Raw genomic sequence first — 12,440 nt, 5'->3', positions numbered from 1 at the left:
GGAAGAGCAATGAATATAAGTAAGATATGATGAAGTATTTAGTAAAAATGCCAATATAAGCTCTGAATCTGTGATGTTTGAATAGGGTAACTACAGTAACCCTTATCTGTTCAATAAGGCCAAACTCAGCTGAGCTATTCATTAAAGCTGGATCCAGCTATGTAATGGTTGCATAACAGGATATTGAAATAGAAGCATCAGATAACTAAGTGACTTGTGAAAGAACACTGATTGAATTTGAAAAACGTAGGTGGCTGAGAACTAGTTGACATATGGCCAGATAAAAGAGGATTTGAGGGACGAAAGCACTTTTTGGAGAGAACGGTTTATGTGTTGTGAGCCCTACCTTCCTCCAAAGAAGAAGGATGGCTAGGGCTTTCCTTTTCATCTCAATGCAAGGGAGGTATTGCAATGGACTGAATGTTTATGTTCACCTGAATTCATATGTTAAAGTTCTGGCCCCCAAGGTGATAGTATTGGGAAATGGGGCCTTTGGGAGGTGATTAAGGTCACTCTTATGATAGGATCAGTGCCCTTATAAAAGAGACCGAAGAGAGACCTCTTGCCTTTCTGCCATGTGAAGTTAGAGTGAGATGTCCCTCTGTGCAGAAGCAGGCCCTCACCAGACATTGACTCTTCCAGCACCTTGATCTTAGACTTCCCAGCCTCCAGAAGAGTGAGAAATAAGTTTCTGTTTTATAAGTCATCCAGTCTGTGGTATTTTGTTATAGCATCCTGTACCGATGCACATAGGTGCTCTAAAGAGATCACTGAGAGTTTATCAAGATTACTATGAGTCACTGGTAGTTTCAGTGGTTCACGGTTACTATTTGGGGACCTTGCCTGAAAATATAGTGAGCAAAAGTCCATCTGCTGATGGATGAGCTGATGGATCAATGTTCTAGAATTGGCCTGCTACAACAGGGTTGCTCTAAAACATGCCCACGTGTTTTCTTTGCTTCAGATGTGCACCACATGCAGAAAAATTGCTGGACTAGAGTTGTCTTAGGTCCAGAAGACCCCCTGCTGACCAAACAGGCCTCATTTTTTTTTTTTTTAAAGGTGCTGAGGATATGGTCAAATTCGTAGGATCTAGGTGACTAAGAGAATAGAGATGTACCCTCTAATATCAAGAAAACTTCAGGGAAACCATCCTGATAATGGAAGTTTTCTGAACAATCAGTGAATGTGCCCAACAAAGGAAAAGCCAGCTCCTGTGATCTTCTAGGCTCTGAATGCTCTAGGCCAGCTTATCATCAGGCCAGTCAGGTGAGAACTTTGATGTCTTCCTTCTGTTTTCTCCTCTCACCCCCCCACACCTCTATTTGCAAAGCCAGAGGCATCAGTAAGAGCAGCTGGCTGTTGAGGGAGAATATGAGAGAGGAAGGGAGGAGCCAACCACACTCTCTCTCCCTAGCTTCAACATTGCTTCTGGCAGCAAGAGGTGGCTACAGGTGAAGGGAGAAGCCGCACCTTTGAATGAGGATCAGACATCCTGGATTTGAACGGGAACTTTGCTTTGTAACTTTAAGTAATCATCAGATTTCAAATTATTTTAAGAGACTTACAGGAATATAAAAAAGGTTTTGATTTATCGTCCAGGAACAAGAAGAACAAAAGGAAACAAACAAAAGCAAGGACTGTAAGAGACAAGAAAAAAAATAAAGTAGCTTTGTAATTGCATCTCATGAGATGCTCTTGATTGGTGCAGTGGTTGTATTTGGTTAGTGTAGCTCTAGAATTTTTGTGCTTCAGGTGTAGTTTGAACAATTTTTTCACTGTTAGTGTTATCCTTTTAATTTGATTAGTCAGGCTGAAAAATTGGAACTAAGGAGGATTTAGGTTTTGTAGAGCTTGAAGTCTTAGAGGTCCTTTTTTTAAAATAAAGGTTATGAAATTACAAGTACAAAATTGCCAGCATCCCTCTGAAATGCTTGAAAAGTGTCCTTTCAAGTGAGTGGCCTTGAAGTTTGAGCTTCTGTAGCTCCAGAGCACAGTAGATCCACCTCTTTCTAGAAGTCAGCTTCTCTCTGCTGCACCCCATCACTAAACCATCAGGAAGGCTTGTGGGCTTTACTTTAAAAATACATCCAAAATCCCATTACATGATAATTTCTCACTAACTCTCAGCCAGACCCACCCTCGTGTCTCACCTGGACTGTGTGGCCACCTCTGACTTGCCTCCTGAGTCCACCTTTGCCCCTTTTTGCATGTTCAATAGTCAGAGCTATCTTGTAAAAGCATAAATTAGATCCTCATATAATTTCTGTCCTCCAGTGGATTCTTATCAAACTTTGAAGAAAACCCAGAGACTTTCCTATGTCTTAAGTGGTTTTATGTGACTTGGCTCCTGGCTATTTTCTGACTTCACCTCCTGTCGTTCTCCCCCTTACTCACTGTGCTCCTGCCATGCTGGCATTCTTGTTGTTCCTCAAACACACCAAGCCAATTTTTATCCCCATGGCCTTTGCATTTGCTGTTTCCTCTGCCTGGAATATCCTTCTCTTGGATTGTCTCAAAGTTTGAATTCCAGATTTGGTTACCAGGGCAGCCCTGGAGATATAGCTGAGAAAGTTCATTATTTTCTTAAACAGTAAGTAGCTGAGAAAGCTCATATTTCTTCTTAAGCAGTTTTTTTCTAGTCTCTTTGTCTATAGGTGTGCTTGCTTAAAAGAACTCTAGATGGCCCAAGAGGCCACGGGAGCTTCAGGACACTTCAGCAATTACAAGAAGAAGATGATGTCAGTGTGAAACAGGCACACACCAGAACTGGGGACCCCTTGTTACCTTTAAATCATTAACATATCATCATAATGTTAAAATCCCTGCCCATAAAGAAAATCACCACCTTTGTAAACATACGTTGTATGAAGAGGAAGGCTTGTTACCTGTGCCTGCATGTCTGGAGTTCTTCCCTGCCTGTGTTTACATATCTCCTTGCCCCACATCTAACTCCTTAATATTCACTAGCTTCCCACACCTGGGAAGAAGGTGACAGCAGGAGCTCTCTCCTTCTCCACTACTGGCCAGGAATAAATTTGCTTGTCTTTTGTTCCCAATAGGGTATTCTTTCTTCGCAACTGATAGAAAGTAGAGGAAGAAGTCAGTTCACTGGTGACAATTTCAGCTTCTCAGAAAGGCCTCCCCTGAGCACTTTTCCTATAGGTCCAGCCCCTGCTCACCCCATAACCTGATTTCAGTCTCTACTCGCCAGTGCTGCTTTAGTACCTTCATGGCACTTAATATGGTCTAAGAATGCATTAATTCAAGTTCGTTGTGTATATCCCTGTATCCGTCAGTGTTCTCCAGAGGGACAGAACTAATAGGATAGATGCATATAAAAAGGGAAGTTTATTAAGGAGTACTGACTCTCGTGATTACAAGGTCCCATAGTAGGCTGTCTGCAAGCTGAAGAGCAAGGAAGCCAGTCTGAGTCCCAAAGCTGAAGAACTTGGAGTCTGAAGTTCAAAGGCAGAAAGTATCCAGCATGGGAGAAAGATGTAGGCTGGGAGGCTAAGCCAGTCTAGTCTTTTCACGTTCTTCTGCCTGCTTTTTATTCTGACTGCACTGGCAGCTGATTAGATTGTGCTCACCTAGATTGAGGGTGGGTCTGCCTCTCCCAGTCCACTGACTCAAATGTTAATCTCCTTTGGCAACACCCTCACAGACACACACAGAATCAATGCTTTGTATCCTTCAATCCAATCAAGTTGACACTCAGTGTTAACCATGACACTTCCTCACTCTTCCATGAAGTAGCAAGCTTGTCTTTTTAAATGCTCTATTTACATTTGATTTGAATCTTCAGTACACAAAAAATGGTCAAATAAATTTGTGAAATAAACAAATAAAAGTCTTAAATACATTCTAAGATGGAGACTTTCCACTAATACAGAAGACTTCCTATCCAGCAGCCTTCACTGCGTAGATTTCACTATAATGAAAGCTTTCTTTAATCCTTCCCAGTTGATTATTAAATTAAAGGTGCCTAGAGGTTAGTGTGGAGGGAGCATGGAACTTGGGCATTCTAACAACAAGCATTTAAAACTGAGTGAGGCTCAACCTCCTTTCTCACAGAGTTTATATTCTATAAGGGCATAGATTCTCTCTGTCAAAGAGCCAAGTCCTCTGGGCCATCTTAGGACCATGATGGAGGCCAAACACTTCTAGTGGGCTCAGAATTTGTCTGCTGCCCTTGGGACCAGAGTGTGACTCAGTGATCATCCAGACCTGAAGAGGCTGTTCTAGAGAGAAGACCCTTCTGTTTACGTCCTTACCACTTAAACCTGTAGAGTCTGGTCATTCTGTAACCACCTGCTGGCAGGAAATGAGTTTGACAGTAATTTACCTATAACATCCAGATCTCAGTGATGATACCAGAAGGGCACATGACCACACAAGAAGGAGCCTCTTTCCTGTTGCTGCCTGATGCTGAAAAATCCTAGAACAGACTGCAAGTTGCCTACATCTACTGAGTGGCTACTGGGGATAGCAAAGGTAAAGAGTATTGAGTTACATGATTTCTCCCTGTGAAGACTTGCCATGTTGCTATGGAGACACATCTGTATCCTAGCATCTGCATTAATGATCTACTAATAAAGAACATATATATGCTGAGGACACAGAGAAAAAACAGTGGTCAAAATAATGTTGTATTAATGAGGGTGCTCCAAAGAAATAGAACCAGTTGGAGGATATATATATATATACTCTTTATTGAAAATACACCTGGTCACTCAAGAGCTCTGATGGAGATGTACAAGGAGCTTGTTGTTGTTTTCATGACTGCTGACATAACATCCATTCTTAGTTCGTATATGTGTGTGTGTATATATATATATATATATATATATATAGCCTATGTACATGGATATAGGCATACCTTATTTTATTGTGCTCCACTTTATTGCACTTTGCAAATACTGCACTTTTTACAAATTGAAGGTTTATGGCAACCCTGAATTGAGTAAGCCTATTAGTGTCATTTTTTTCCAACAGCATGTGCTCACTGTCTCTTTCACAATTTGGAAATGATTGCGATATTTCAAAAGTTTTCATTATTACTATATTTGTTATGATGACCTGTGATCAGTGATCTTTGGTGTTGCTGTGGTAATTGTTTTGGGGCACAATGAACTGCACTCATAGAAGACAATTAACCTGATAATTTGTGTGTGTTCTGACTGCTCCACTGACTGGCCCATCCCCCATCTTTTTCTGTCTCTGTACTCAGGCCTGTCTATTCCCTGAGACACAACAATAGAGGCATCAGACAAATTAATAATCTCACAATGAGCTTGAAGTGCTCAAGGGAAAGGAATTGTTGCATGTTTCTCACTTTAAATCAAAAGCTAGAAATGATTAAGTTTACTGAGGAAGGCATTTCAAAAGCTGACACAGGCCCAAAGCTAGGCCTCTTGTGCCAAACAGCAAAGTTGCGAATGCAAAGGAAAAGTTCTTGAAGGAAATCAAAAGTGCTACTTTGATGAACACACAAATGATAAGAAAACAAAATAGCCTTATTGCTGATATCAAGAAAGCTTAAGTGGTCTGGATAGAAAATCCAGCCAGCCACAACATTTTCTTAATCCAAAGCCTAATCTAGAGCAAGGCCATAACTCTTCAATTCTATGAAGGCAGAGAGGTGAGGAAGCTTCAGAGGTTTAAGGAAAGAAGCCATCTCTATAACACAAAAGTGCAAGGTGAAGCAGCAAGTACGGGTGCAAAAGTTGTAGCAAGTAATCCAGAAGATCCAATTAAAGTCGCTGATGAAGGTAACTACACGAAACAACAGATTTTCAATGTAGAAAAACAACCTTCTATTGAAAGAAGATTCCATCTATGACTTTCATAGGTAGAGAGGAGAAGTCAATGCCTGGCGTCAAAGCTTTAAAGGACAGGCTGACTCTCTTGTTAAGGAATAATTCAGCTGATGACTTCATTTACCATTTTCAAAATCATATGACTCTTAAGAATGATGCTAAATCTACTGTGCCTGTGTGCTATAAGTGGAACAACAAAGCATGGATGACAGCACATCTGTTTACAGCATGGTTTGCTGAATATTTTAACCCTGCAGTTGAGACCTATTGCTCAAAAAAAAATTCGTTTCACATTATTACTGTTTATTGAAAATGCACCTGGACACTCAAGAGCTCTGATGGAGATATACAAGGAGCTTGATGTTGTTTTCATGACTGCTGACATAACATCCATTCTTAGTCCATAGATCAAGGAGTAATTTTGACTTTCAAATGTTATTATTTAAGAAATACATTTTGAGGTCTGGCATGGTGGCTCATACCCATAATCCCAGCATTTTGGGAGGCTGAGGCAAGTAGATCACAAGGTCAGGAGTTCGAGACCAGCCTGACCAACATTGTGAAACCCTGTCTCTACTAAAAATACAAAAATTAGCCTGGCGTGGTGACACGCCTGTAACCCCAGCTACTCAGGAGACTGAGGCAGAGGAATCGCTTGAGCCAGGAGGCGGAGGTTGCAGTGAGCCGAGATTGCACCACTGCATTCCAGCCTGGGTGACAGAGCAAGACTCCGTCTCAAATAAATAAATAAATGAATAAATAAAATTAAAAAAAGAAAAGAAAAAGAAATACACTTTGGAAGATGAAAGCTCCCTAGGTAGTGAATTTTCTGATGGATCTGAGCAAAATAAATTGAAAACCTTCTGGAAAGGATTCATCACTCTATGTACCATTAAGAACGTTTGTGATTCATGGGAGGAGGTCAAACTATCAACATTAACAGGAGTTTGGGAGAAGTTGAGTCTAATCTTCATGGATGACATCAAGGGGTTCAAGACTTCTGTGGAGGAAGTAACTGCAGATTTGGAAATTGAAAAAAGACTGGAATTAGAAGTGGACCCTGAAGGTGTAACTAAACTGCTGCAATCTCATGATCATATTTGAATGGATGAGGAGCTGCTTCTTATGGAGGAGTAGAGAAAGTGATTTCTTGTGATTAAATCTACTCTTGGTGAAGATGCAGTGGACATTGTTGAAATGACAGCAAAGGATTTAAAATATTACCTAAACTTAGTTGATAAAAGCTGCAGCAGGGTTTGAGAGGATTGACTCCAATTTCGAAAGAAGTCCAATTGTGAGTAAAATGTTATTAAATATTATCACATTCTATAGAGAAATCTTTTATGAAAGGAAAAGTCAATTGATGTGATAAACTTCATCATATTATTTTAAGAATTGCCGCAGATACTTTAATCTTTAGCAACCACCACTGTGATCAGTCAGCACTCATTAACATCCAAGCAAGACCCTCCACCTGCAAAAAAATTTACAGCTCCCTGAAGGCTTAGATGACTGCTAGCATTTTAAAGCAATTAAGTATTTTTAAATGAAGGTATGTACATTTTTAAGAGTCAGAAAACAACAGATGCTGGCAAGGCTGTGAAGAAATAGGAATGCTTTTACACTGTTGGTGGGAGTGTAAATTAGTTCCACCATTGTGGAAGATAGTGTGGTGATTCCTCAAGGATCTAGAACCAGAAATATCATTTGGCCCAGCAATCCCACTACTGGGTAAATACCCAAAGGATTATAAATCATTCTACTATAAAGACACATGCACCCTTATGTTTATTGCAGCACTATTGACAACAGCAAAGACTTGGAACCAACCCAAATGCCCAACAATGATAGATTGGATAAAGAAAATGTGGCACATATACACCATGGGATACTATGTGGCCATAATAAAGAATGAGTTCATGTCCTTTGCAGGGACATGGATGAAGCTGGAAACCATCATTCTCAGCAAACTAATACAGGAACAGAAAAACAAACACTGCATGTTCTCACTCATAAGTGGGAGTTGAACAATGAGAACCCATGGGCCCAGGGAGGGGAACATCACACACTAGGGCCGTCGAGGGGCCAGGGGCAAGGGGAGGGAGAACATTAGGAAAAATGCCTAATGCATGCAGGGCTTAAAACCTAGATGATGGGTTGATAGGTGCAGCAAACCACCATGACACATGTATACCTATGTAAGAAACCTGCATGTTCTGCGCATGTATCCCAGAACTTAAATAAAATAAGATAAAGAACATGAAAAGAAAGACACAATTCTATTGAATATTTAATAGTGTACACAATATGGTATAAACATAACTCTCATTCAAAGAAAACTAAAGAAAATATGTCACTTGTTTAATGGTGATTTAGCTTTATTGTGGTAGTCTGGAACAAAACCCACAATATATGTGAAGTATGTGTAGTTTGTGTGTGTGTGTGTGTGTGTGTGTGTGTGTAGACAGAGAGACAGAGAGAGAGAGAGCTTTATTACAAGGAATTTGTTCACATAATTATGGAGGCTGAGGAGTACCACAATCTGTCTTCTGCAAGCTGGAAACCCAGGAAAACTATTGTTGTAGCTCCAATCTGAGTCTGCAGGCCTGAGAACCAGGAGAATTAATGGTACAGGTTCCAGTGCAATGTCTCAGTTCAAAAACAGTCAGGGAGAAAGAGGTATTTCTTCCTTACCCCACTTTTTATTCTATTCATGCCTCCAACAGATTAGGGATTGGAGGAGGCTCACCACACTGGGGAGGACAGTCTGCTTTACCCAGTCTATTGATTCCAATGTTAATCTCATCCAGAAACACCCTCATAGGCACACTCAGAATAATACTGAACCAAATTTGGGCACCCTATGTCCCAGTCAAATTGACATGTAAAATTAACCGTCATACAAATTAAGGGGGAGACTTCTTGAGGAAATTTTTGAGGATGGTTTTGAAAGAGAAGAGAATTATTTAAAGAAAAGTAATGACGATGCAATATGCCCAGATAGCAAACCTGCACACGTACCCCTGAATCTAAAATAAAAGTTGATTTTTTTTTCAAGTGGTGAGGAATTATCTCTGCCCTGAATGTCTTTCCAGAAGTCCTTCCTGCTTGTGGTTAGGCAAACTCCCCCCTTGTGATGTCCTCCGTAATCCTGATCACAGATACATGTCTACTCGCTGCCCTCTGCCTCTTTTCTACCTTATTTATACCTTTCTTTATGGGCAAAGTGCACCATTTTAGTATTACGTCTTTACATGGCTCTCTACTCCCCTTCAACTGTTAATGTTTTAGGCAGGCTTTGTGTGTGGCACACAGTGAGTAGTTTGTATGCCACAGAAGTGATTGCCAACAAGTCAAGAGCAGAGGTTGCCAGATAGATATATCAATCTAGGGTAGAGTTAAGGAATGTGGTCCTGGGTCACTCAGTCTAATTTAAATGCCCAGGATATGAGTAAGATTGTCTGGGTTCAAATAAGGGCTTGAGTTAATACATAAAACAGAATGCCTGACTAGTATGTAGTAAAAATTCAAAAAATTTTAGCGACTCTAATCATTCTTGTTATTATTACTATCATTCTGTTTGTCGGATCTCATAAAAACCTTTGATTTACTTTTCTGTTCATTAATTACACTGTCTTTCTGAGAGCAGAGGCTAGTCTTATTTAATACAAGATGCCCAGAGCCTTTCAATATACTGGCACATAGTGGGTGCCTTCCTCTGACTGTTGAGTAATTTAATTGAATGTATCCAGGTGTGAAGGAGGTACTGTGGGATGAGAGGTCAGAGGCCTGTTTTGAACTATTTGCTCCAGATGTGTATTTTGCTGGAAGAGTCTGGACAGAGGAAGCAGAGCTGTGCCAGGTATGTTATAACACATCTGGCAAGATGAACTGAGGGTACAACTGGATCATATTTGGGAGAAATTTTTTAGCAGTGGTACTATGGGCTTTTATTATTCCTTGTCTCTTGGCATACAATTTGAAGTTTAACTGACCTTCACACACAAAAACCTAGTAATGAATTCAACTCATTTTTGAACAGAAGGTGATAAAAGTAATACTGTGCATCAGGAAAGTAAGAGAATTAATGAAGTAATTAACCTTAGTCAGCATGTTATATGACCCTGGCCCAAGGAACATAACAAAACAAGGAAAAGTGCCTGAGCCAAGAACTTAGTTTATGATCAGCAGAAAAAAAAAAGAGATACTTGAAAACCATGCTAAAAGGGTACTGACAGAAAAAAAGCCTTATGGGACTAGTACTCAGCAACTTTTCCCATTGAAAGGAAGTGGTTTGAAATTTGGGCTAATGACAACCAGAGCATTGCAAGGACAGTTCTGGTAAAAAAAAAAAAAAACCATGCCCTCCACCCCCAACCTCAAACCCAATAATTCTTTTTGTTTTCCCCTCTTCTTTTTCTTTCCTCTCTCTGGTTTCTCTGCTTGTTCCAGCTTGAATATTTGATCTAGCATACAATATTGGAAGCTCTGTGGAGTCATCCTCTCGTGCGTGATCACCCTTCCCTGGATTCCACACCTCTGCTGGCATGAGTCAAGAGAGACTCCCTGAAGTTAATGCAATTCAGGAAATATCCAGAAATCTGGGTGGTCCAGATATGACCCCCCTTCGACTTCCATGTTCCCATCAACGGATAAGAAGACAGTACCTCTGGGCTCTGTGTGTTCCTAGCTAGATCCCTGACCTTTCTCTACCTGTCTCTTTCTGCCTTACCTTTGTTATCTTCCTTGAGAGCATCATCAGTAGTCTCGGGTTCATTTGAAACACATAGGCAGAATATTTGACCTGGAGGAGCTTTGACTTTCTAAACTTTCTGCTGTTATTAGGTAGTATGGGAATCAGCATATCCAATAGACATCTTTCAGGCATTCCTATGACTATTCAACAATATAGATTGAGTATCTATAATCCATATGGCCTATTTTGCACTGAACATAGTGCTGGGTGTATGAGTAAGTTGTCTGCTCACATGTTGTCCACAATATGGTCAAGGGAGATAGGCATGGAAACAAATGAAATCAATACAGTGACTTTATTGCTGAGCTAGAAATCTCTTCAGGATATACCAGGGGCACAGAAGAGGGAGAAATACCTTCTACAAGGAATTGGAAGGTTAAGAAAAGCTTCTCAAGTGAGGCGACGTTCTGAAAGCTGGGAGGTGTTTACCAGGTGGAAAAGAGAGCACAGGCATTCAGATCAGCAGGAGATGTTTGGCTGCATGGCCAGGAAACTTTAAGTAGCTCAAATAGTTCAGTGCGTCTTGAGAGTGCACTGTGTGTGGGTCACCACTAGAGATCAGGGCTAAGGGATGGGCAGGGGCTGGGTCATTAAATGTACCTGGCTAAGAAGTCTGGACTTAATTTGGCAGTGGGGAGATATTGAAGGGTATTCAGCAGAATGGCAACATGTTCATTAACTTGTTTATTCATTGTTTTATAGGATAAATGTGTATTAAATATGTTACATGCCAGGGATTCTTCTAAGCATTAAGGACACCTCAATAAACAAACAGATAACAATCTCTGCCCCTGTGGAGCTTACTTTTTTACTGGAGGTGGGGGATATATGTTATCAACAAGTAAATTATACAGCACGTCAAAAGGCCATATGTACCATGGAAAAATATAGAGGAGGTTAAGGGGTGTCAGCACTACTGGGGTAGAGGAAGAGTTGCAGTTCTAAATAGGGCAGCCAAAGATTGGAAAGAGATAAAGGAATAAATGATGAAAATTGTATGGGAGAGGGGAGAAGATGTCACAGGAAGAGGGAACTGCTGGTCCAAAGGATCTACAGTAGGAAGAGACTTGGCATGTGTGGAGTATCCTGAAGAGGCTTGAGAGGCTGAGTTAAGTAAACCGCGAGAAGTGGAGGTGGAGGTGACATCAGGAAAGTAAGGGAAAAAAGGTCATGGACTGTGCAGGGCCTTGGAGACCACTGTAAGGATTTTGATGTGTACTTGTAATGACATGAAGAGTTGAGAGAGAGAGGGAAAGAGAGCACAGAGGAGTGACATAATCCAACTTGAAATTCAAAAAGATCACTTGGCCGCTGGGTTAACAGACCAATTTGGAGTCTATTGTAATAATCCAGGGCAGGTGATGATGGTGGCTTGGACCAGAATGGTAGCAGCAGAAGAGATGGGAAATGGTGGATTCTGGGTGCATCCAGATTTTCACTGTAGAATGATCAGCCTTGGGGAAGCATAGGAGATAAAATTTCATATGTGGTTAACATTTACTGAGAGCTTACTATGTGCCAGACACTAGTCTAAACAGTTTCTATGTAGTCACTCATTTGTTTTTCATAGCAATCTATAAAAGAAGGTGCCATTATTATTCTCTACTTTACATACAAAGGAAGTGAAGCAGAGAAATAATATTGGAGTCAGGAGAATCAGTTAGCAGACTATTCCATGCATGAGATGATAAGTGTCTGAGTTATTGCAATAGCACTGGAAATGAAGTGGGAAGTCAGGCTGTGAAGGGGTGGGGGGTGGAGATTATCTTTTCCATCTTTAGTTATTTCCTTCTTTCTAAGCAGGACATTTCATAAGTCCCTATTAAGAGGGTGAAGACAGCTTGAATCTCTTCCCTGGACAG

This window comes from Pongo pygmaeus, chromosome 3 (genome assembly GCF_028885625.2).
Source record: "Pongo pygmaeus isolate AG05252 chromosome 3, NHGRI_mPonPyg2-v2.0_pri, whole genome shotgun sequence".
In the NCBI taxonomy this organism is placed as follows: domain Eukaryota; kingdom Metazoa; phylum Chordata; class Mammalia; order Primates; family Hominidae; genus Pongo; species Pongo pygmaeus.
Note: the sequence above shows the minus strand (reverse complement) of the source record.